The sequence below is a fragment of the Lissotriton helveticus genome, chromosome 6 (genome assembly GCF_964261635.1).
Source record: "Lissotriton helveticus chromosome 6, aLisHel1.1, whole genome shotgun sequence".
Taxonomy (NCBI): Eukaryota; Metazoa; Chordata; class Amphibia; order Caudata; family Salamandridae; genus Lissotriton; species Lissotriton helveticus.
Window position 1 is genome coordinate 843,494,404 of NC_136067.1, and position 26,892 is coordinate 843,521,295.

At 45.9% G+C, this 26,892-nt stretch overlaps 1 protein-coding gene across 3 annotated transcripts in view; it reads left to right on the forward strand.

The window, feature by feature from the left end:
* Window positions 1-26,892, forward strand: part of LIN28B (lin-28 RNA binding posttranscriptional regulator B) — a 1,177,402-nt gene that overhangs the window by 167,516 nt on the left and 982,994 nt on the right. For all 3 annotated transcript variants that reach the window (XM_078648451.1, XM_078648450.1, XM_078648452.1), the window contains exon 2: window positions 25,787-25,880. The gene's annotated coding sequence lies outside the window, so the exon portion shown is untranslated. The remainder of the gene's footprint in view (window positions 1-25,786; window positions 25,881-26,892) is intronic.

Here is a 26,892-nt window from a genome sequence, read left to right on the forward strand (position 1 = left end):
ATATAAATAAGAAAGTTAAAAGTACTATAGAACAATATAGGCCCATAGAAGCCTAAAGGGAGAATTCCACATGCCAGCCAATCAGGCTGCAGCACCCTCTAGAACCTTCTCCTCAGAAGCTCAAGCCCTCAGATTTTCTACCGCACATCGTGTGAAGGGAGTCTCCCTGAGCTCTGCTCAGTTTCTTCAATCCTTTTCATCTTCAACTACAATGTCTTCAACAAAGAAATCTTTATTCAGGCCTTGTTCTGCCTGTGGAAAACGTCGCCTGTTCCATGAGGATCCTCATAAAAAGTGCATTTACTGCCTGTACCCGGAACATGAGCTGAGGGACTGCAAGTTTTGCAGAACATTTTCTTCAAAGACCCTAAAGGATAGAGAGGCCCATCTCCTTCTGTGGCAACAGAGGTTGAAGACTTCGGACAATGCTTTTTCTGATGCGGAGAGTGTGTCTTCCTTCCACTCCAAGACCTCTCTTAAACGTGGGTCGGAGACTGAGATGCCTTCTCCTTTTCTAAAAAGGAAGAAGTTGGTGGATGCTCCGAGGTCTGTCTCCCCACGGGATCTGCCGGCCTCTACGCCTACGGGACCTGGTTCTCTGGCGTCGCAGTCCCAATCTGTGCCCTCGTCTTCCAAAACGAGTTGCAGCTCGTCGACGAGCTCGTCGTCGCGCTCGTCGACGACAAGATCCGTCGACGTTATGCCTACGGTGACGACGACATGCTCTATGTCGACGAAGACGACAACAACGACGACTACGTCCGCATCGACGACGACGACGTGGGAGGTTAGGCCCATAACCTCCATTGTGAAGATCTCGTCGACGGCGAAGAAATCCGTTTAGTTGACGATCTTGCCAAATAAGCAATCGTCGACGACAGCTTCGTCGACGCGCCGCTCGTCGACGAAACCACCTTCGTCGACGGTAACCTCGTCTAGTTCCTCATCGACGACCACCTCCTCGTCGACAGCTCCGTCGACGACGAAGAAGACCACGTCGACGACGGCCGCACCGTCGACGGGAAAAGTCCAGGCTCTGTCTACGGTTCCCACTTCTTCGTCGACGCCTTATTCTTCATTGGCGGATCCCTCAACGCCTGTTTCGACCACAAGCTCCCCCGTCGACGGGACACTATTCTCTGGCAACTGCAACAACCTTTATTGTGGTGACAGCTTCTCTTGTTAAACGTCACGCTACACTGGTTTTGAGTCCTCTTCAAGGTGGTTCTGGCCCCCTGCACAACTCTTTGCATCTGCAGAGGAGGAATCTTTGGATGGGTCTTATGTTGATGACACCTTTCGTCCTGCTGCCAGTTTTTCGGAGATCAATATAAAATATCAGGACGATGAGGACAATGATGACAGGGGTTCACTCTTCCCAGTTCACGATGATCAGCTGGATGTTGACCATGAGGTTCCTCTGGCACAAATACCGGTGTCTTTGATATCAAACCTTCAGCACATGTTGGACGATTATAATCGTCGTTTCTCACCTTCTGCACAGACTTCTCCTGCTCCGCCTCCTCCGACACAGGAGCCACTTCCTGTTGCTCAACCAAAATCACCAGTTCTTCCTGATCCAGATACTGATGATGATGACGTCCGCCATGATACGGACCAGGACGATGACGCTGTCCTTGCAGATTGGGACAACTATCGGGCCCAGACCCCGTCTCCTCCTCCTACTTCTCCCCTGGCTTCTCCTCCAGTGGACATTGGGGGTTTCCACAACTTGATGGTGAGAGCCGCGAAGCGTTTTCATTTGCCCATGGAGGTCAAGCAACAAGACTGTTTCCTTTTATGACTTCAAGGATCAACCTTTTAAGCAAGTACATACTATCCCCATAATTGACTTTATATGGCAGGAGGGACTTAAACTAATGGAACGGCCTAACTACATCCCGGCCGTGATTCCGCGCCTTGACAAAAAGTATAAGGCGCCTGTGGATTCACCGGCATGTCTTGTGTCGCAACCAAAGGCTGACTCAGTCATTACACAAGCTGCCCAAAAGAGGTCGCGTAACCTGGCAACTCCGTTAACTTCGCCACCGGATCAGGAGGTTCGCCGCCTGGATACCATTGGAAAGAAATTCACCACTATGGCTTCCACGACAGTCAGGGCGGCAAACTCCTTGGCCATCCGCGGACGATATGACCGTCAGATGTGGTCGGAGATCGCTGCTTTGGTTGACCAGCTTCCGGACTCCTCCAGGGCGGAAGCCCTTAAGATCGTGCAAGAGGTAGAGAAAATCTCCTCTGAAATTATAGACTGTGCAGTTGATATTTCTTCTACGGGTTACAGGCAGCTCACAGTTGCAGCAGTCTTATGGAGGCAGGGCTGGCTTAAGGCTACCGCTTTTCGGCCTGGAGTGTAGGCAAGAGTGCTCGACTTGCCTTTTGATGGAGAGTCCCTCTTCGGCAAGCAGGTGGACGACGCCTTAGAGTCCATCATGAAAGACACAGACACTGTTCGTGCCCTGGATTCTTTTCAGTACCGGAAGCGGCCCTTTCGTGGAGCACGTGGCAGAGGTACTTCCTCCAATTTTCGTGACTTCTCCCAGTACCGCTCCTATGGTTAAAACAAGCAGCGCTACTCCTATCAAAATCAGAATAGGCAATCCGATTCCAGGCCTTATCGACGGAAAAACACCTACAGAGGAGGTGCCACCTCTAAAAAAAAAAAAAAAAACCAGTGACTTTCAACGGGTCAAGTGTTCTCCTGCTCGGAAGATTGGAAGTCGAATCTCCCAACACTTCTACAATTGGTCAAAAATAACTTCGGATCGTTGGGTCTTGGATGTCATCTTAGAGGGCCACGCTCTTGAATTTCTCAAATTTCCTCCAACCCGCCCACCCTCTGGACCTCCCCCAGCACATTTGAAGGAACTGGTTGCGCAAGTCGCAGTCGTGATAAAGAAAGGGGCTGTCGAAGTGGTTCCTCGATTACAACAAGGCAAGGGCTTTTATTCCCGCTTTTTCCTTATCAGGAAAAAATCAGGAGAGTGGCGCCCTATCTTAGACCTCCGAGGCCTCAACAAGTTAATCAAATCCCAAACATTTCGGATGCTAACCTTGCTGGAATTTTTTTTTTTTAAAACAAATTTTATTAAGTGCATGGTAAGCATAGAACTTGCAATGCTCTGACACCCAGAGACAATCACCAACATCAATTAGCAAATCATAAAACCTTGCTGGAAATTTTACAGTTCCTGAATCCCGGAGAGTTCCTCTCCACAATCGACCTCCAAGATGCATACTTCCATGTGCCAATCCATCACAGACACAGGAAGTACCTCTTTTTCACAGTGGGATCGAAACACTTCCAATTCAAAGTTTTACCTTTTGGCCTTCGTTCCGCTCCGAGAGTCTTCACAAAGATCATGGCTCCGGTTGCTGCTTTTCTACGCCTACAGGGCATACAGTTCTACCCTTTTTTAGACGACTACCTGATAAAGGCTCAAACCTTTGTTGCAGCAAGACAACACACTCAGACTTGCCTATCCGTCTTTCACGCCTTGGGTCTTTCCATCCATCACGAGAAATCACATGTCCGTCCAGCCCAGGAAAGGATTTTTCTGGGGGCATTAATCGACTCTCGTCTGGAGAAGGTGTTCGTTTCGCAGGAACGGCAAGATCGCATTGTCAAGATGGTGGCTCTTCTACGCTCAAGAAGGTCCCCTTCTGTCCGGATGTTAAAATCTTTTCTAGACATGGCATCGTCCTGCATACAGCTGATCCCCAATTGCAGGCTCCACATGCGAGTCCTCCAAGAGGAATTGGACAAACAATGGCGGCAAGTCGCAGGGTCGTTCAACGACAAGGTCTGCCTGACCCCCCGCATTCAGGGCGCATTGGAATGGTGGGCTCACCTTCCAAACATCGCAACTGGGTGGCCGTTCCAGGACGCAGACCCCACGTTTACCCTTACGACGGACGCTTCCTTAGAAAGTTGGGGCGCACACCTCGAAGGGTTGTCGGTCAAGGGCAAATGGACACCAGTTCAATGCACGTGGCACATAAATCGCCTGGAACTCTTGGCTATCTTCCTTGCCCTGAAGTCTTTCTGGCTGCTGGTGGAAGGGAAGTCACTGCTGGTGCATACAGACAACACCACCAGTATGCACTACCTCAACAAGCAAGGAGGAAAGAGATCTCTTCTGCTATCCAGACAGGCACAACAAATCTGGGAATGGGCGATTCATCATCGAGTCCAGCTAACAGCAGTTCACGTGCCGGGTGCCTCAAACACCCTTGCCGACTCTCTCAGCAGATTGACTACGGACAATCACGAGTGGGAACTCCATCAACCGACTCTGGAGTATGTGTTTCGCTTGTGGGGCCAGCCGGAGCTGGATCGGTTTGCAACTCCACTCAACCGCAAATGCCTACGCTTCGCAAGTCGGCATCCCCATAGCGGATCGAGCGGGAATGCGTTTTCTATCAACTGGTCGAACAAATTCGTTTACGCTTTTCCGCCGATCCCTCTGATTCCGCGCCTGCTGCGCAAGATGAGACCAGCCGTGTTACATCCTCTTGATTGCGCCCAAGTGGCCGCGTCGCCCGTGGTTCACGGATCTTCTACTGTTTTCCCAGTGCGATCCGATTCTTCTTCGTCCTCTGCCTCATCTTCTCACTATGAGCCAGGGCCAGATTTGCCATCCGGATCCGGCGTCTCTCTAGCTTCACGCTTGGAACCTGAGCACAATGAATTTGCACATCTGACTATTGCTCCTGAGTGCAGAGAAGTGCTTGCTCATGCACACGCTCCTTCCACAGTCAAGACCTATAAACTGAAATGGAAACGGTTTTGTGTCTGGTGTCACAAGGAGAAGGTCGATCCTCTGCTCGCCACACCTGAGCAAATCCTGCCTTTTCCCCTCCTTTTGGCAAAGTCGGAACTTTCGCATTCCACTCTTGAAGTCTTCCTGGCTGCGATTTCCCGCTTTCGCCACGACGGTTCCACGGCATTGTCCTCCTCTTGGATCATTTGTCAGTTCTTTAAGGGCCTGTTCCGGATGTTTCCACCTATCCGGTGTCCACCATCTGCTTGGCGTTTGAATCTGGTCTTATCACAGCTCCTCCGACCTCCTTTCGAGCCTATTCATTCTGCGGAATTGAAATTCCTTACTTGGAAAGTTGCCCTCCTCCTCTCACTCACATCCTCCAGGCGAGTGAGCAACATCCAGGCTTTCACCATTCAGCCTCCTTGTCTTCAATTCTCAAGGGACGCTGTTACACTTCGTACGAATCCTACATTTATTCCTACGGTTCCTTCGGACTTCCACCTTAATGAACCTGTCATTCTCAAGACTTTTTTCCCAGACCCTCAGTCTCCCGCTGAGCGCTCTCTTCATTCTTTGGACTTGAAGCGCTGCCTCAAATTCCACATCCAACGCACTGCTGCCTTTCGTAAATCAGACCAGCTCTTTGTGGCCTATGGACGGATACGCAAGGGACATCCGGTCACAAAACAATCCATTACTCGCTGTATTTCTTCTGCCATCAATGGGCTGGCAAGCCTCTTTCTGCTCCGGTGCGAGCACACTCGACGAGGGCAGTTGCATCCTCTACCGCCCTCTTTGCTGGAGTGCCTCTACATCAAATCTGCAAGGCGGCAACGTGGTCCAGCAGGCACACGTTCACGAGGTACTATTGTCTGGAGGCAGCTGACGCTGCAGACACTGCTGTGGGTCAAGTGGTGCTACGCAATCTCTTCAGATGAAGGTGAGCCTCTGTTGCTTCCCGCCTCCTGTCATAAAAGGTTCTTTCATATATATGCAATGTTCATATGTGCACTTATTTGCTTGCATTTGCTCTTCTTGCCTTTTATGACTCATGTGTTGGCGTACTGCTTTCTATTCTTATTCAAGCATGTGAATCTATGAAAGACACTCTAATACTGGAGAAGAACAAAAGTTACTTACCTGTAAACTGTGGTTCTCCAGTATTGGTGTCTTTCATAGATTCACATGCGACCCACCCTTCCTTCCCTCAGAGGCTCTCTTCTCCTCATGCACTCGGCGTCACTTTGGTGCTACGAAAATCTGAGGGCTTGAGCTACTGAGGAGAAGGTTCTAGAGGGTGCTGCAGCCTGATTGGCTGGGATGTGGACTATTATAATGACATGGATATGTTACTAAAGTGAATTCTCCCTTTAGGCTTCTATGGGCCTATATTGTTCTATGGTACTTTTAACTTTCTTATTTATATCTATGTATATATATATTATATATTATATATTTATATGTATATGTATATCTATGATGTTTTATATATATATATATATATATATATATATATATATATATATATATATTACTACTATTTTATGTACCGTGGGACTCCCACTTCGACGACTGGGAATTATTCAAGCATGTGAATCTATGAAAGACGCCTATACTGGAGAACCACAGTTTACAGGTAAGTAACTTTTGTTCTTCCTGGTCCCTGTTTGCCTGGAGAACAGAAGACCTGAGCGAGGAGTAATCGCTCAAGGATTCCAGGTAAGTGTACTTCTTTTTTAAATTTATTTAGAAGTTTTATATTTTTTTCCTCCTGGCTCACCACCCTCCTTACATGCCAGCTGCCACTGGTTAATAGATCTTGAACGGAAAGCAAGCTACAGAAAGAAAATAGCAACTATCTTGTATTGGGAACTCACACATAAGAAACAATAGGAGAGGCGCCGTCTTGGATAGGTCTGTGTATAATTCCAAGATGGCGCTGCCTGTTCAGGATGCCAAAGAATCCAGCTTCAACATGCACCCTGCTTAGTCTGTGTGAGAGCCTGCACATGCCCGCCTGACCACTCGGGCTAAGGCTGGACCTGACGCTCAACTATCGTGTCCCGTGTATCCCTTCAGCACCTTAGCAGAGGTGAGCAGTGATAAAAGCATGGCACACCCGACAAAGACTAGAGATGATGTATATCTGTTTCCTGCACTTCAAGCGTGCCTGAGCGTTAATACTCCCAGTAACCACTTAGCTATCCTTTTTTTTAATTTATTTTTTTATTGTTTTTTTATTAGCATTTTCATCATAGAAACAACAAACAAGGAGATAACCACATTGCAGTGCTGTACTATAAGAATTGAGCCGACATGGCTGGGTTTTGCTTTCTCCCATAAAATCTGTGGTCTCAAGTCCCATCTGCAATAATAAACATCAGTAGACACAAAGAAACTAACTGACAATTCGGCATCTCTACACTGCCCCAACCCTTCACGATTCCATTGTGAAGTGGTCTCATTGGGTACACCTGGTACACATACGTTACATTACACATCTACATATCTAGAATTCAGCCAAGTGACTGTGGTTCCCAGATATCCTTGGGCCGGGATCTGAGTTGCTGGAGCTCCTAATATGTGGAAAGATGTGTGCTGCAGTAAGTGACTTGTCATATCTAGTGATGGCTAACAGGGGTTGTGTTGCACCCCAATGTAAAGCCACCTGCCTTTTTGCCATCAGTAGGAGCATGGAGGTCAGTTTGCGCAACTTGGGAGGCACAGTCTCCAACACTCCAAGCAGGAACGGGAGTGGCGTGAGGGGGATGTCCTAACCAGTTATATCCTTAATGTGTTCATAAACCTCCAGCCAGAACCGCGCTATGGGCCTGCAGTACCAGGCTAAGTGTGTAAAGTTAGCAGGGGGGAGCCGCATCTCCAACAACAATCGTCCTCCCGCAATCCCATTTTGTACAGGTGTAAGGGGGTGCAGTACAGACGATGCAAGAATTTAAAGTTTCTAAGCCAGAGGCGATAATTGGGCGACAGGTGTTCTAGCTGCTGGCAACACAGCTTCCATTGTATGTCTGTGAGGGGGGCATCCAATTCCGTATCCCAAGCAGCACGGGAGGGGGGAACAATTATGGGGGAGGCTTTTTGCGTGGGGTTTATAAATACGTTATATAAGTTTCCGCCCCGATTTCACCACCAACACATTTTCTAGTGCGGAGCTGGTAATACAATAGCGCGTCGAGTGCCGTCGGTTTCACTGTGGATCACATTTGTTGAAGTGTTATAAATGTGTCATTAGGGTAAAGGTCGCCGCCCGTTGCTAAGTTGTGTATGCTGACACGTTCTTGCGCTTTTCTCTCCAGTAATGGAGGAAACATGGGATTATTAAAAAGTGGTACAGAAGGTGCGTATAATATCTCTAAGTGAGCTCGTTTGCGGATACCTTCCCTTGCCCATCTCCTTACTTGTACAGTGTCTATTTCCCCCACGGGCTTTTATATGGTTGATAAAGGGCTGTAGAGGTTAGTAAGGGAGCTGCGTGGTCAATTTCTATTGCTACGTGTGGCTGGTTTGGCGTGGGGTGTACCCAGAAATACAGGAATTGTGCCAGTGCGCTGTAAGCGTATAAAACAAATTCCTGGACTGCCATTCCACCCTGTTCCTGCGGTAATGTTAACACTTCCCATGCGATACGAGGTGGGCCCCCAGCCAATACCAGTTCGATCGTGAGTGACCGTAATCTTCTAAAGAAGTGCAGTGGGAGTGGGAGCGGCAGATTCATGAAAATATATAATAATTTGGTCAATATGATCATTTTTGCTGTCGCTATGTGGCCCAATAGTGATAATGTTAGTGTCTTCCATCTTTTGATCCTCTCTAATCCAGGCAACCACCTTCCCATAATTGGCAGTCCAAATTTCTTGCATGTCAGAGGATAGCCATACTCCCAAGTATCGGACTGGTTCTGAAGCCCACCGCACCGAATATTCAGTGTTGAATTTCTGTGTGCCGGACGTGAGGGGGAGTATCACAGACTTACTCCAATTAATGTGTACTCCTGATAGCCCACCATATCGGATCACCTCCCTTATCATGGGGGCCAGGTTGTCTTCGGGGCGCACCATGAACAGCGTGATGTCAACCACGTACATAGATACTACATAGATACAGTAAGGGCCCTGGTAGTGATGTGGAAAAGTGGGCCTGCTATCTTGCCATTCACTACACCATTTTGTGCTTAATTCCACCATGTTGTGCTTTAACTTCATGACTGACATTCTCTCTGTGTCACAAACACGCTGGAGCTCTACCTTTTGACCTGTTGCATTCCTGCACAGACACTCTGTTCATGCTCTGGCCTGCCACTAACTGACCAGACCATACTCAACCAGTCGGACATGGAGTTTCTCAGATGTTTATCGTCCTCACCCTGCACACTACGCCCTGCAGGTGTCCTTCAACAGGCCTAATCAGACTTATCTGTTTGCTGTGTAATCATACCTCTCACCTTTGCCCTGCTGTAGTCCAAACAACAAATATTTATGGACTCAATTGTAATAAACATGCGTTTTGCCTACACCCTACAGGGTCCTCGCCGTTACCTGTGCTTATCAGATTAACCTTTGTTTGACATGTAATCATGCTACGCCCTGCAGTGCCATCTAAATCAGATTAACCTCTGTGAACTATGTAATTATAATGTTTTGCCCATATCCTGCTAAAACCCCAAAGGCTACTCATCTGCTGGCCCTACAGATTTTCCATTTGTTTAGGAATGTAATTGGTACAACTCCCTTACATGCCTGGGGCAGGATAAAGAGTATATAAGTCGTGAAGTAGGACCATTCTAACAGACTGCCTCATTCAGTTGTTAAGGCTTCTGTGTGACGTAGTCTCTCTCATTTGAGGTTAATAAAGATGTTACTTTTATATTTTAGCTTCTGTGCTAATTTCTTCTTTGTTGGTTTAAAAGGACCAAGTATCAGTGGGACCCCTGAGAAGGTTTCTATTTTCTACAGTGAAACCAATACCCCTGTTGGCGTGGTGTTGTCGCAGGCATGCAGCTAGGGGCTCGCTCGCAATTGCAAACAGCAGGGGTGACAAAGAGCACCCCTGCCTAGTGCCAAGGGTTATGCCGATCGGCTCCGAGATCAACCCATTTATCCTTAATTCGCACTCTGGGCTGTGTGTAAAGGAGTTGAATCTGTTTTATAAAGGTCTGGCTTAGACCTATTCTATTTAGCAGGGGAAAGAGGAACCCCCATTCCAATTAATCAAATGCCTTTGAGGCATCGAGCAGTGCAGCAGCAGGTAGGTTTGGCGCTAGGTAGTGCAGCATTCCGAATAAGGTTCTGATATTATGCGAAGTTGCTCTGTCCGGTACGATGCCGGATTGGTCCAACAAGACTATCGTTGGGAGCAGTGGTTGGAGTTTAGTAGTCAAAAGCTTCGGAAAGATCTTGGCGTCCAGGGTAATCAATGAAGGAGGACGGTAAGAGTCGCAACACTGGGGGTCCTTATCAGGTTTGAGGAGGGCGATAATGATCGCCTCTCTCATCGATGCAGGGAGAATACCGCCCTCCAATGCCTCCTGATGCACCTCCAGCAGGTGGGGCAAGTTCCTCAGTGTATTCTTTATAAAATTGCGTATTTAGACCATCTGTCCCTGGCGCTCTCATTTCACCGATCACCCGCCGCACATCTTCCACTGTGAATGGTATGTCAAGATATTCTCTGTGTAGATTGTTAAACCATACCAGCCCTATAGACTCAAAGTAATCATCTAATGCCGAGGTCGCGGGTGCTGCTTGCGAGCTGTACAATTGTAGATAAAAATTGTGCTTAGTGTTTAAAATGTCAGGGGGAGAGTGTACTGTTTCATTCGCGGTGGTAATGAGTGTGGAAATGGAAGTAGCTCCCCAAGGTGGTTTCAGTAGGTTCTCAAGTGTTTTTCCCAGCCTGTCACCTCCGCCATATTGCCTCACAATTGCGTATTTGTGTAAGAACTTCCTCTCCGCCTCTTCCTGATATGCCGTCAATTTCCTGCAAATCTGCCCCAGTAGTCCTGCCGATGGTGTTGTGTAGTATTGTGTTTCAAGCCTGTGCAACTTCAATTCTAGGTGTTTTATGCTATCTCTGATGTCCCTGAGCACCCTTTTTTGCCCCGTTATGCAATGTCCACGCGCCACAACTTTGAAGGCCTCCCACAGTGTTCCAACATAATCTACAGAGCCAGTGTTTTTATCAAAATATTCTTCAATTTTTGTGTGCAGTTCCTCTTTTAATGCTGCATCTAGTAGTGCGTTAGGGGGCAGGTGCCAGGCAAAGGTCTGTCTATATGGCTGGGGTATCGGTAGGGTCAGAGTAACTGGGGAGTGGTCAAACAGCGTGCGGGCATGAAGGGAGGCGTCCAACACCCAGGAGTGTAGTTCTGGGGAAGTGAGCCCGAAGTCCAGCCTCGACCAGGCATTGTGGTGGTATGTTATACAAGTTCCCTCCAGGACTTGGGGGTGGAGGCTTCGCCAGGTGTCCACTAGTCCGTAGTCGTCTACCAGTTGTTGTAAAACCGCAGCTGCTAGTGGGTGGTGTGTATGTGAGGCTCCTACTCTATCACACTCGATGGACATTACTGTGTTAAAGTCCCCTCCCCAGAGTAACACTGCGTCTCCCATGGACTGTATGGCATGCCATAGCTTTTGATAGGAGGGATTGTCCACATTTGCCCCGTATACATTGTCAATTAGAACCTGCCTATGAAACGGGAGTAGTTGGAGTAGCATGAGGTAAATATTTCACTCCACCTGTGAGATCGCAGCCTAGTACAGGTAATTGCTGTGAGGTGTGTCTCCTGGAGGAGACATATCGCAGCCGAGTGCCGCAGAAGATGGGACTGTATTAGACGTGTCTTTCTATGGTCGTTTAGACTTCGTACGTTCCATGTCAGACAAGTTAAAGTCGACATAAGTAGATTGAAGAATATGTATCCCTGGTTGTAGACAGTGTCATCATGGTTTGTGGTGTTCCTCAATGTTGTAGATGGCCTCTAAAGAGGTGTGTGCCATGTCTATAAAGAATTTGTACAGAACTAAAAAATGAAGCACTTTGCAATGAACCACAAACAACTTCAAACAGTTCCCCCCCACCCAACTCCCTCTTCAAACCCCAAATCAGATTGAGTCTTAGAACTATCCACCCCCCGATTCTAACATTTCCAGATTTAGGTAATCGGGGAAATCATCCCAGAGGGGCATGAGGTTGCCGGCATACTTCCCCGTCACAACGTAAAAGGGTGGCCGAGCGTCAGGAACCACTAGTAAGATAATTGTCCCTGCCCACATTCGACTGAACTAATGCAACATATTAGATTTCTCCTGCCACACATTTAAAAGGAGGAAGGCACTGCCAAGTATGAAGCTATGGCGTTATAAAGGCGTTAGTCATTGTCACTTAGTTGGCTCTGTGCGTACTGTCCGTGTCCCGCTTCTGGTCTCGTTGTTGTCTCGACTGTAGCTTGGCATTCTTCAGCGCAGCGCTTGCTTCCATGAAAAAGATGCGTTTGCCTGAACACGAAGCTTTGCAGGATAGAGCATGGCGTATTTAAGACATCCCTTCTGCAGCAATTTCTAGGCTGGTAGAAACTCTCTCCTTGCTACTTGGAACGCCTGTGTGAAATCGGGGTACAGTGAGATGGCATTATTCTGATATTGGAGCTTGCCACGCTCTGGTGCAGGATGGAGGACTGTGTCGCGGTCCCTGTAATTAAGTAGATGGGCCAGTATGGGTCTGGGGGGGGCCACATGGTGGGGGCTGGGACCCAAGGTACAGTGGGCCCACTCTATCAGGAATATAGCGGAAAGGTCCGTCCCGAACAAATCCTGCAACATACTCTCCACATATTTCTCCATATTTGATATGTTCCTGGACTCCGGTACCCCAGTTATTCAAATGTTATTTCTCCATGAGCGAGCTTCAAGATCTTCATTCTGCGCCTTTATGACCTCCAGGCCCTTGTCCATCTGCAGTAGATGATTGTGTGTTTCAGCTTGGTGATTGTTGGTGTCTGAAACTCTTTTTTTCCAGCTCTGTCAACTGCGCCTTGTGTTTGTCAGCTTTACGTGAGACATGGTCATACGGACTGCAAGCGAGTCTATTTTAGCGTCTATTCCTTTCAAGCAGCCTCTTACGTAGCATTATTTTAACATCGTCGTCTTGATCATGCTCCAGCTGTGTCTCCGGTACCACCATTTGCGACATGACATCGCCTTCCTCATTGCGGGTGAAGCGCCTGTCGAAAGTGAGCTTTGGCTGTTTATTGTTGCCTTTCCCCATTGTTGACCTGCATTGCAGCAATACCATTTGTGGTGAGCGATGTGTTGAAGTGCAAGAGTGGAATGGGCTGGATGTCTAAAAGGTATTGAAGGCTCCTCACTCTGACCGCGATTGCATCAGTTAAAATGGACAGGAATGCTAATGTAGTTGGTGCATCAGGCCCTGCCTCCAGAGCCCGAGGGACATATATGCGGCCTGTACAGGTTTGAACTCCCGGACTCATCAATCTCAGCAGGTCTGTGCAGATAGATGCAGCACTTCGTGCACAGTGGGGGCACAGCCGGTCTGCAACCTGATCTATTCACGGCATCCGGGAAAATAACTATCCAAGACTGGCATTTTGTGTATAGCAGCGAGTACTCAGGTAGTCAATTTCACCTGCCCGGGATTTGCATCAGGTCCAGAGCCTAATCGTGGTATGTTGGGCTGAGCGGGGAGTGCCCCAACGCGCATCCGCCGCGAGGGCAGTCCTCCCCGCGTGCAGGCCGACCACGGCCTGCCCGCCGCGCCTCACAACAGTTCCAACTGCCCCGAGGAAGGGATGATGTTTACTGGGCGCCTTGGAGGCCCTCAGCTGTGATCCGGTCAGCACAACTCCCATGGCAGGGAGCAGCAGTCTCCTCACGTTCGTGCCACCTCCGCCACGCAAGCACCGCACTCTGTCCCGTTCCTGTCTTCCCCCGCTCGATTTCCGCAGCCGCGCCAGGAGCCGTCCACGCCCTCGAGGCAACGCCGAGCACCCCCACCGTCCTCCCCGCTCACTGCAAGACCTTCAGCAGGACACCAGAAGTACTGCTCCTGTGGGCACCAGATTTTGGCCGCAGGCGCACCTCCACAGCCTCCAAATCCGCTCAAGTCCAGCTTTTCGCAATGCCTCGCTTGGCCTCTCTCCGTCTCCAGCCAGGCCGTCCACCACCATCAGCAGTCCAGGTCTTCAGCAGCGATTTGGACACCAGAAAGCAGGTCTTTTTGAGCAGCTTAGAATTGGGAACACATTTTCAGCATAGCAATGATAGGATGTGTGGTTGAAAGCAGGATTTTTGTCGGGTGTTATGCTCGGCCGGCAGAGCCCCTTATCTAAGCGGCCATTTTGCAGCTCGGCTTTGCCACGCCCACCACTTAGCTATCCTTAACAGAATAACCTATGTTTCCTTTCAAACGTCTGCAGGAGGAGGAAATAAACACAAGGGGAGGAAAAAAGATCCTTTGGAAGTCTTAGTGGATATTGATTGATGTACATTGCTTAGGCGATGATTGCCAAAACACCAAAGTCCTCCTGACACCAGAAGGGAGGAAAGAGCAAAGCAGAACAATAAGTTCAGAGTCAGATAATTCACAAGAAAGCAGACTCAAAACTGCTTACAGGAACACAAAAACAAAACAAAAATAGCAAACGCTACACTCTGCAACAGGAAGGGGAAAATTACAAGAAATTATCAAAATCTTCTGAACAAAATCAGTGCCAAAGATATATAGCAATGGGGCATTGAGTGTGATTAAATCCACCCTTTCCAAGTGTGGCCTTTTGTATGCAAAAAACAGACACTAACCTCAAAGAAGGACTTCTCTACACCTTGGAGTGGGAAGTTTGTGTGATTCTCCATAGAGAAACCGCCACCATGGATTGGACACTATATGTGGTGAAGCTCCGCTTTCCACTGGGAACTCCTGGCAACCTTGAACCTACGAAGAAGGCCAAGTCTGAAAATTCCTTGCACTCCATTCTATCTGCTGCACACAAGGATCCCTTCTGGTTTTCACCAGCACAGTGCGGCTAGAGCAACTAGGTTAAAATGAAGGTCCTACTCTGAACATGCAGTAGCCAACAGTGATGCGCTGAACTGAAACATGTCCAAGACTTCTACTTTTAAAGCTGCCTGAACTTGAGAAAATTCCAGTTCTTTAACGTTGGACAACAACCCTCGACCGAAGGAAAGAAGACTCTCCCCTCCAGAGTCCACCTAACGAAAAGGACCTATTCCACAGCAGTTGAGAAGCCTTCAAAATGAGCAGATGCTTATAAACTATACGATACTTTCAGCATGCCGGTGTTTCGAAGAGCAGGATTGCAACTAGTTTGTAGGCTTACCAGCATGTCTGCCCAAGAGAGGCCAGTAGTTTCTCTAGAGCAGACGTCTTTGCTAAGAGCTGCTGGAAGGAGGTGAAACAGGAAACAGGTCTTCCATTGTCCTATTCGCCTGAAATGCAAGAGGTCTGAGGCAAAGGAAATAAAGGTGTGGGATCAACACTAACGGGTGCAAAATAGAAGTTGAGTTCAGAACCTTAACAACAGGTTTGCCAGACAATGATATACCAGTGGACTGGCTCTTAGGCTCACTCTACTCTACTGGTGACAACCCATAACTACTGTACAGTTTGTACTACAGGCCCTAATGTGGCTGGTGCAGCATGAGTTGTACAGTGTGGCTCTGAATTCTGGACTCTCTGCTCATTCTCTCTGCTTGTACTTCTGATTTCCACTTCCTCATGAGCCCCTGTTTCCATCCTCTTGGTCTGTAATATGTACAGACCATTGGTGTTCTTCATTGAGATTGTGCTGTGTATCCTCTTATTTAACCACGACAGTTTATACGTGCCTTAAGTCCAGACTGTGTTTTGCCACTGAGTGACTGGGGTCTCTCAACTTTGCTGGATAAGATGTAATTATCATATTTAACCATGCATAGAGAAATGGTGTAACAGAAGGTTTGGTGAAATAGTTTGTCTATCCTATTTCTCTGGAAAACCCTTCACACTAAATTTAGTCGACTGGAAATTAATTCCTGCCATGTCAGTAGTAGTCTTTATAATCCCTGATGTAGTGGGGATGGAATTAAAGGGCCTGTCTATCACACTTCAGCTTCTTCTATCAATACATGAAGTCCTGAACAACCACAACAACCAAGTCTATTAAATCAGTGGAAAGATGCTTATTATGTAAGATGAGCTTTCTGTCCACTTAAACCTTGCAATCAGAGAATGAGATGTAAAGCTTTCAAAAACTACTGGAAGAAGGAGAACCCAGGTATGAGACTTTCAGTACAAGCAGGTCCACAGGACCTATATGTTTCTGTGGCCACTGTTTTATGTACAATTATGATTGCCACATAATGCAGAATCTGCTCAATAATTCTGCAGACATTCACCAAAACATTCTGTGTAGCTCAAATTGATCACAACTTACCTAAGTGGTGCCACACAGTGGCAGATCCTTTGTAAGGGTTAACAGGTCACCTTTCAGTTGTTCATTACTGAGTACAGGTGTTAAACTGGTGCTATGATGGTGAAATGTTGACCGGACCGTATTCATACAAAATAACAAAACTATACTGCTAATGATTTTGCTGCATAATTTGACTTGCTCGTTACAAATATTATCAACACTGTCAGATAATTTGATCGTCCATTGCAGCATAATTCTAGTAGCCGTGTCTTTACATGAATGTCAGTGGCCTGTCACCTATACTGAGAGCCTTCTCTGAGCTGCACATCAATCCTAACCTCTTGACATGAAGCCATGGGCTAAATTTACACTGTATATTTTCAAGTCTCATGAACGAACATTCTTAATATCCCTTTTTTAGGTCCGCACCTGCGAACGAATCGCGAAGCGATCGTCGCTGCGAGGCCTATTGCGATCAGTTCTGCTTACAAGGAGCCAAGGGAGACAAGAGATGGACACGCGCGTAAACGGATCAGGTCGCGCACGCGTTCACCTTCTCCTGTCTCCCATGGCTCCTTGTAAGCAGACACACACGCACACACACACACATTCAGAACCCCCCCGCCGCCGCCCGTGCGCGCACACACACACACACACACGCACACGCACAAACACATACATACATAGAGAAACCCCCCGCCGCACACACACACACACACACACACACTCCCTCTACCCCCCACTCACCGGGCTCTTTTCGTATGTCCCTCTCCCTCCGCAGCGGGTCACTCTCGGCGACAGCAGGCTCCAATTTAGAGTCGGAGCTCGTCGTGTCTTCTCCGCGATCCACAGCTTGCGCCGGGACAGCCTATGTGCACACTCATGGCGACGGCATCTCGTGCTCCCACCGCGGTTTTGGTTTCGCGCCCGGCGATCCAAGAGTAGCTGTGTGAGCACTTGCTAATTGTTTGATTGGCTGTCAGGTCTCTGAAGCAGAACTGTGAGCTAGGATTGGGCGAGAGAACGTTAGCTCGCCGGTCATTGGGTGTGAGAATGTATCTGCCCTTTGAATCCAGAACAGGGGAACCTGTTCAAGTGTGCACTGTTCCTAACCAGTCCACTGCATTTATATCACTCTAAATGCCAATTTTAACACTTTTTTTTAAATTAAATATACCAACAAATCAAGCTTAAGTTTATACTATTTTTTTACTGTTTGAAACTTGTAATCAAATATTTTGTGTACATAAACATTTCAAATTAGTCAACATTCGTTTTCATTAAATAAACATCTTATATTCTTGCATTATACATTTCGTCATGTAAAGCTATAGTATCATAATTTCTCATGTACACCATAATTTGTTGCTGGCCCAATGCATTTCGGAACCGTGGTTCCTTCTTCAGGGGCTGTGTTTATGATGGCGGGAATACGACTTTTATTCAACCTTCACAAAAAATGTGAACTGTAGGAACACCTTTTCTTGCTTCACGCTGACACGTTTCAAACAGTAAAAAAATAGTATAAACTTAAGCTTGATTTGTTGGTATATTTAATTTAAAAAAAAGTGTTAAAATTGGCATTTAGAGTGATATAAATGCAGTGGACTGGTTCCACTAGGAACAGTGCACACTTGAACAGGTTCCCCTGTTCTGGATTCAGTTTGTATATACATGTGTAGCCAACACACGTTACAAGTGTTGCACCCTTGTTAAAACAGTTTAAAAAGAGTAGAACATTGGAGTGCGCCTCTTCACCCCGGGTGGGTAGATTTATTGTTAATGTATCTGCTCTTGGCATAGTATTTAGCTGCTGCACGCGTCCGTCTTTCACCAGTGGGCGGGTTTTATGGACTCAGAGTGCCGAGATGTTAAGTTTGTTACTGAGCGACTCCTAGTTCCACAAACTTCTGGCCCAGAGGGGTCTCGGAACCCAGGTCCGAAGCCAGCTGTAATTTCTATGAATGGGACCCACGCTGGTGAGTACGGTAACGTGGGCGGGCTTTGGCTTGGTTGAACTTAACCGCGCTAGATCTTTGGTGCACCACCCGGGCTGTACCTTCGTCATGCTCGCGTCATGTGCTTACCTCCCCACAGTTGTTCAGTCCTCCGCCCGGTCCCAGGCTCTCTCCCGCTCGGAGACCCGCGGCACCCTGCAGCCGCCCACGGGAGCCATGTTTACAAAATTACTGGTCATACGAGTAGCTTCAACAACCCCCGATCCGTGTACGGCCCTTGCTTCGATACTGCAAGGGAATGAGTGCAAGAAACAACCCCCTGAAGTCGGGTGTGTATATATGTTTCCATGGGTGTACCAGTAGTGCTAAACTCACTAAGTGCCATGGTAGATTGTTTGCGCACACGTAATTAGGGATAGATATATATTTTTCAGTGTCTAAATAATGTACACACTGAAAACTAAGAGTATTCCATTTTCGGGTGTCAAGCAAAAGTCACTCTTTTTGCAGTTCTACTTTGTCGCGGTGGCGTTGCAGAATGCATGCACCATGATCGGCTAGTCTCAGAGATGCCATTTAAAACTATTGATGTTTTTAAAGAAATCTGCGTTGACAGTAGTAAGTAAATAGTGCTAGCCCACCAATTTCTTTGTATTTATTTTTACCCAGGAATGCCAAAAAATCCTCCTGTCTTTTTACCTACCATGTGCAAATTAACAACCCTAACATCCATATCTTTTTTACTAGAGCTGACCCATTTTCCATATAAAAAGTGTACAACTTTATATAGCAAATGTTTAAAAAGAATCAGTAGGAAAAAGATGCAAAACTTAATTTTATACTGTACAAATTTTACTTATAAAAGCACGTACTTTTGCCACTTGATGATCGTGTTCCAAAGGTTATACTCTTCCATGAACTTGATAAACCTTTTTATTCCCGATGTCCAATTGGCGATGTAATGTGTTTATTAATAGAATGGAATCGACTGCATAAAGTAAATGCACGTGTTTGTATAGAAGCCGGTAAAATAAAATTACACTTCCCCGTATAGGTACGTGTGATTTATTGAAGACTCTGAATTTGGACTCTTTGGTGACTAAGTTTCATACCCTCATGTTTGAGTGGAGTTGCGAACTTTCCATAACCTGAATATATATGAAAGTACTTTTATGCTAATAATGTTGTCCATTATTTGCTCTTCTTGTTTTAAAGGGACAGTGCACAGATTGTTCTCCTCTCCACACACACCCCACACACACACCCCACACACCCACACACACACAACCCCACACACACACACAACCTCCCACACACAACCCCCCACAACACACACGCACACCTCACACACACACAACCCCACACAGAACCCAACACACACACACACACACAAGCCCCCACACATATAACCCCACACACATACAACCCCACACACACACAACCCCACACAGATACAACCCCACACAAACACAACCCCCCCACACACACAACCCCACACACACACAAACCCCCCCACACACACACACAACCCCACACACACACAACCCCCTACACACACAACCCCCTACACACACGCACACCTCACCCACACACAACCCCCCACACACAAACCCACACACACAACCCCCCCACACACACACACCCACACCACACACACACCCACACCCCACACACACCCACGCCACACACACACCCACACCCCACACACACCCACACCCCACCCACACACCCCACACACCCACATACACACACACAACCCCCACACAACCCCACCCACACACAACCCCCCCACACACAACCCCACACACACAACCCCACACACACACACAACTCCCCCACCCCCCACACATACAACCCCCCACCCCCCACACATACAACCCCACACACATACAACCCCACACACATGCAACCCCACACACCCACAACCCCACACACACACACAACCCCACACAGATACAACCCCCCCACACACAACACCCCACACACAACACCCCACACACACAACCCCACACACACACACACACACACCCCCCACACACAACCCCCCACACACAACCCCCCACACACACAACCCCACACACACACACAACCCCACACACACACCCCACACACACACACAACCCCACACACAACCCCACACACACAACCCACGCACACCTCACCCACACACACGCACACCTCACCCACACACAAACCCCCCACACACACAACCCCCCCACACACACAACCCCCCACACACACACCCGCACCCCACACACACCCGCACCCCACACACACCCACACCCAACCCACACACCCACACACACCCACACACATACAACCCCACAACCCCACACACACACCCCCACACACAACCCCCCCACACACACAACCCCCCACACATACAACCCCACACACACACACAACCCCACACACACACAACCCCACACAGATACAACCCCACACAAACACAACCCCCACACACACAACCCCCACACACACAACCCCCACACACAACCTCACACACAACCACACACAACCACACACACACACACAACTACACACACAACCATACACACAACCCCAAACACAACACACACAGCCACACACAACCCCAAACACAACACACACAACCACACACACACAACCACACACACACAACCACACACACAACACACAACCCCAAACACAACACACACAACCACACACACAACCCCAAACACAACACACACAACCACACACACAACCACACACAACCATTAGCTATCTGTCTATCGCATTCACTGTATCTATCGCCCTCACTCTATCTATCTATCGCCCTCACTCTATCTATCTCCCTCACTCTATCCATCTAGCTATCTATCTACCCATCTATCCATCTATCCATGTATCTATTTATTAACCTCACTCTATACATCTATCGCGCTCACTCTATCTATCGCCCCTCACTCTATCAATCTATGTATCGCCCTCACTCTATCTATCACCCCTCACCTATCAATCTATCTATCGCCCTCACTCTATCTATCTATCGCCCTCACTCTATCTATCTATCTATCGCCCTCGCTCTATCTATCGCCCTCACTCGATCTATCGCCCTCACTCTTATCTATCGCCTTCACTATCTATCTCCCTCACTATCTATCGCCCTCACTCTATCGCAATCACGCTATCTGTCTATCTATCTATCGCCCTCACTATATCTATCTGTCTGTCTATCTCCCTCACTCTATTTATCTATCGCCCGCCCTCCCTCTATTTATCTATCGCCCTCCCTCTATTTATCTATCGCCCTCCCTCTATTTATCTATCGCCCTCTCTCTATCTATCACCCTCTCTCTATCTATCGCCCTCACTCTATCTATATATCAGACTCACTCTATCTATTGCATCACCACAGCATCACTCAGGAGCACCACAACATCACTATGCACTACCACAGCATCACTGAACGACACAGCATTACTCGTCGCCACCATAACATCACTGAGCTTCACCACAGCATCAATCTGTGCGACCATTCAACAACAACTGGTTCAAATATGTTCTCCCCATGTTTCAACCTTTATTATAAATGTCACCAAAAGATGTCAATATTTCACTTCTGTACTTTGATTTTCGTCACAATAAAATACACTGAACATAATCTTCACAAAAGTTATTTACAAAAGTTATAAATTACAATAACTTTTATTTAAGTATAAAAGCCATTGTTATTTGTAATATCAATACATCTAAGTCATATAAATACAACACATATTGCATTACAAATGCTATAGGTGTCACATTTGCAAAAGTTAAAACTATTGTCATTGTAAATGACAAAGCTATTAATTTAGCTAGTTTCAAAGCCAACACATAAATACTAAATTTGTCATTTACAATACCAATAGCTCAAACTTTCCTAATGCGAGACCTATTGCATTGCAAATGCTTGTTATATCTTGGGCATAATTCCTACTAACCTGCTTGCAAAAAACACCAGGCAATCTAAGGCGGCCATTGCTTCTTTAATTGCTATCAAAAGACTCTCCTTAGGAGTGAAGATGAACTCAGTTTCGAAAGCTCAATGGTCCTGAATACTATCTAAATAAACATTCCTGTGGGTCTTTGTTCCCTTCTCTGCTCTAAGAAGAACTTTATGATCTTTATTTTTTAGGTTGATATACTCTTGAGTCTATGCCGTGAAGGTTGTCCTAGCCTCTCATGTGTGGTTCTTCCGTTTGTTCCTTTTCTGTGGGGATGCTTCCTCAGTGCTTGTTAATTTTTCCTTGACTTTGCCTCCCAGTTTTGTCTACTGGTTTTTAGCATTCTGTTTCATGTGTGGAAGTCTTCCAGCCTCTCATCAATTATATCTTATCCTCAGGATGATCCTACCAAATTGCTCTTCTATTGACCTTTTTGAAGCAAGACATCACTGTTAGAAACGTTGCCTTGCAGTTTATTTGAAAGTGTCTTGTGCTGAAACTGTCATCCTGTATAATGTAAGGTGTACGTGTTTTGCAACCAACCATGTTTGTGTTTTTTTATGGTCCAGTCATGTATGTGACAACTGCTTGATTAGCATTCATGTAGTTAAATGTACCAATTCATGATCACTTTATATCTGTATCATTTTTATACTGTGACTTGACACTGCAATTATCGCCAGACAATTATGTGAGAATCACCAGGAGAGGGCTTTGGCTATGACCACATGTTGGGCGCCAGGAGTACATGTTTTTTTATTTTTATTTTGGAATGTTTCATTGGCTTTAAGAAAATTGAACATAAGTCATTCATATATTGGGGAACCTAAAAAAAACAACGTATACAATCACTGGTGTTGCAGTTAGTTATGCATTTCTATATAGTATTGAAGGTTATCAACAAGGTTGTGTATTAATAAATATTTTGAAATTAGATGAGAGAGAAAGAAGAATATAGTATAAAGGAAGGGAAATGATAACACACTAAGGCGTAGAGAAATTCGAGCATTATTGAAGAACTACCGATATTAGTAATGTGTCCAATATTCACAGAGGCTTAATTTGATTAAGCTAAAGGTCTAGTTTATCCCATATGTGTCCGGTATTCGTTCTCCAAGCGAATTGCTCTAATGTGATGTTATCTGCTCCTCTTGCGTAGAATAACCGTTCTTTCCAAGATTGGAAGGAGATTTTGGTGGAGCTTTTCCAGTTGCAGAGTATAGTTTTACAACCACTTGTGAGGATGAGGTTGAAGAGGATATGTCATTCACATTTGTTTACCCAAATCTGAGTCGCTCTCTACCATGGAGGCGATACTTAAGAAACTAGAAGAAGTACATGATCTGGCCACCTCCATTATGAACAATACAGACGACATGCAAACTGACATTACTATGATTAAAATGAGGTTAAGCAGATCCACAGCAGAATTGCAGTGATGGAGAACCGAATTAGCAGCCTGGAGAACTGAGAATCTTCCCATCTGTAACAGGGTGCTACTCTTATGAACAGGTTTCTCACATTTGGTGGAGAAATAGCAGATTCGGAAGACAGGTATAGCAGGGGCAACATTTGCATTTTTGGCTTACATGAAGGGTCAGAGTACCAGGACTTTAATGCTTGTATCAAATTCATGGAGACATGGATTCCTCAAATAATGGGCTTATCCTTTCAAAAAGACTGTGAAGAGCTCATAGGGCCCGGTCTGTCTAAATCCAAATAAAAAGTCTTCAAACCAATTGTGTGTAAACGTTTCAGATTCCAGCACACACAACTCCTACTGAACTATGTTATTGAAAAATATAATTTTTTTGTCAGTTTGCAAAATACAATATACAGAGTACCGAAGGGCTAAGCCTGTAAACAGACATTATAGAGTGAAAGGCGCAAACAATTTTCTCCATACCATAAAACAGGCCCAGCCGCACCTCCACCCCAACTTTCCCCATTCAGCAAGTAGAGCATTTTGAGCATGTGCACAATTTCCATAACACAGTTCTGCCTCCAGAGTTTTATGTAATCTACCTTATTGTGTTATACCTGTCTAGGCAAATTTTCATTGAGATCAGTGCAAGTTTGGTTTTTCGAGCAGAAACTTAGAAAGCGGTGCCCAAACGTCTTTTAGTCTTAAGGTGACAGGTAGCTCTTCTGCATAAATCCCCATTTGCTCTTTACAATACACCAAGTCTCGAATCAATCTCAGGATTGTGGGCCCCCCTACTGAACTATATGAGAAAAAATAACCACTCCATCAGGAATGGTCACAAGATCTATATCTCCCAAGATTTCTTGAAAACATCAGAGGACATTAGGAAAGCCTTTTTGGCCCCTAGACTAAGGCTGAGCCATGAACATGAAATTTTCTTTTGCTGATCCGTGGAAATATTGAGTTCCTCTGAATGGTTCCACACGTATGTTTGCATCGGACATAGATTTGAAAAAGTTCCTGGATTAACTTGATTATGCTGGCATGGATACTTCTTTTTCTGAGTCTAAATCGCCCCTTGGCTGAGAGGAGTACACTTTTTGATCGGACAGAGGTTGCTTACTCTCAATACCTCTGTGATTATTTTGTTTATCTAGCTGCCTGAGCTTGAACTATATCAGTGTCACACACATTACATTGTAATTCTATTAAAGTATCTTATATAACTGGATATTTTATGGTGTTTACTCTGCCAGCCACACAGATGGGAGTAGGGCAGTCATTAACCAGTATGGATTTTTAGTTCTGGCTTGACTGTGTTACTGTCCCATCCCCTTGTAACCTACACCAGTATTATTCTACAGTTCCATGCTTCCATACAAATATATATCCATTCCCATGCTATCTTCTTGTAATGCTACACATGGCTACAACATTCCTTTAAAGCCAGGCTAACCTGTTGGCGTTGCCAGTGTTTGTTTCTTACTGCTGCAAAGCTCCATTTAACTTTAAATTTGCATTAACCTAATTGTTTTTGGTTGTCTGTGTTTTTCGGCCCCTCCTCAATTCTTTTAAGCGTTCTTGTAGTAATGTGCCTTGTTTCTTGACCTGTTGCTCTTACTTATCAAGCACCTGAAACACTACCTGTTAAAGAGCAGATGTGTCAAATCAAAAGCCGTCAATTTATTCTGATAAACCTAGTGAGTCTACAAACAACGTTTAGAGCAGAACGTTGAGCCCAAATGCATAGTTATTATGCTTTTGTTGAGTAGCCAATCTGTGTTTCATACTTTCTTTGAAACTTTTCTAACGTTGCAATTGTTATGAATAGTAATCCAATTAATTCAATATACAGTTGAAAGCATTTAAAAAGAAAAATACAGGCAGTATTGATGAAGTCCGTAAAAACAAAGAGGGAAGAAAAGATTAATTGACAGCAATTCGTAGGGCTTGCATATACATTTTATTGTCTGTACTTGCCTTCGCAATTTTTGTAAGGCCAAGCTCGGTTACAAGATAACAAAGAGAAGCAAGGTGTTATGGTGATGAGCACCAACATGGTTACCTTAAAGAGATACTGAATCTGGGTGAAACATTTAACACTACAGCTACTCTGTACTAGTTTTAGGCGAAACCTGGGTCCTTCAAGTCTTGTACTTCTGTAGCATTATTTTTACTTTCTCTCATACCAGAACATACTTAATTTGTTTTTTCTGTTTTTTCAGCTGGTCTCATGCCTGCTCAGATCAGTCTCCTGAAACCTATAACTTGCAGGACCCATCACTGGATTCAGCAGCTTTTGTTTAGAACCACATTTCTGTGAGTATTGCTGGTATCTATTCTATTGTATTGTTCTATTTTTAAGCGGGCACCCCATTATTCATTATGTGAACAGTGCATATCTGAACAGTGCTTGTAGTAAGTTTATAATAGTCTTCTCTTTTGCGGCTTTATTTTCTTCCTTTTCTACTCTGTCATTTCCCAGCTGCTATGGTGCTTGAGACAAACTCTTGCATCATTACAAAACTGGTATGACAATTTATTCCGTGAATTTCTATTCTACTTGCTTCAACCGGTTGTCCATAGGTTGCTTGCATAAGTTCTTGTATTTTTACTTCTAGATCCCGAATCGCTCCTGCTCTTCACGTCACAGGCTCAAATCTCCCTGCAGCAAGTGATTGCTCAGGTGTCAGATCTTAGTTTGTCAGTGATTAAAGATGTGTTTCCTGTTTGGATGTAACTATGTTTGATATGTATCATTGGATGTGACTGCCTCTCTACTGATTATAATCATGATCCGTAAGGACATGGTCATACATTTCAAGATATCTCTCATCACAGCATGGTTGTTTCATCAGTACTTGTGTCACCTGATCCACTGTGTTCAAGTATTTCCCATTCGTCATATTAAGCTTCATCATAGAGTGTTGCAGTGGTGGACTTAATAATGAAATCACAGTGCGGGTGTGGCTGGATGCACATTTAGCAGAACATGCTAAATTAAGCTTCTGCCAGGCCAGCTGATATCTATAAAAATGTTATCTGACACAGCCCCAGAACCAACACAGTGGATGTATCTGTGAATGCAGAACTGTGTTGGAATTTAGCTGCTTGGCGAGGATGAAAAATACTAATGATATTTTTCTGGGATCCAGGATGGCAATCCTGGTGCTTGCAAACAACTTGTACAGCCCATGGTGTATGAGGAGAGATGGGCTGCCGCAGAAGAGCCATCCTTGGACTTCATCAGGACCGCTGAGTGGTGAGAGTCAGCTTTTGTATTGCTGAGCCCCTGGCCCGCTGGATGCCAGGTGGTGCCTTGGAGTCACCA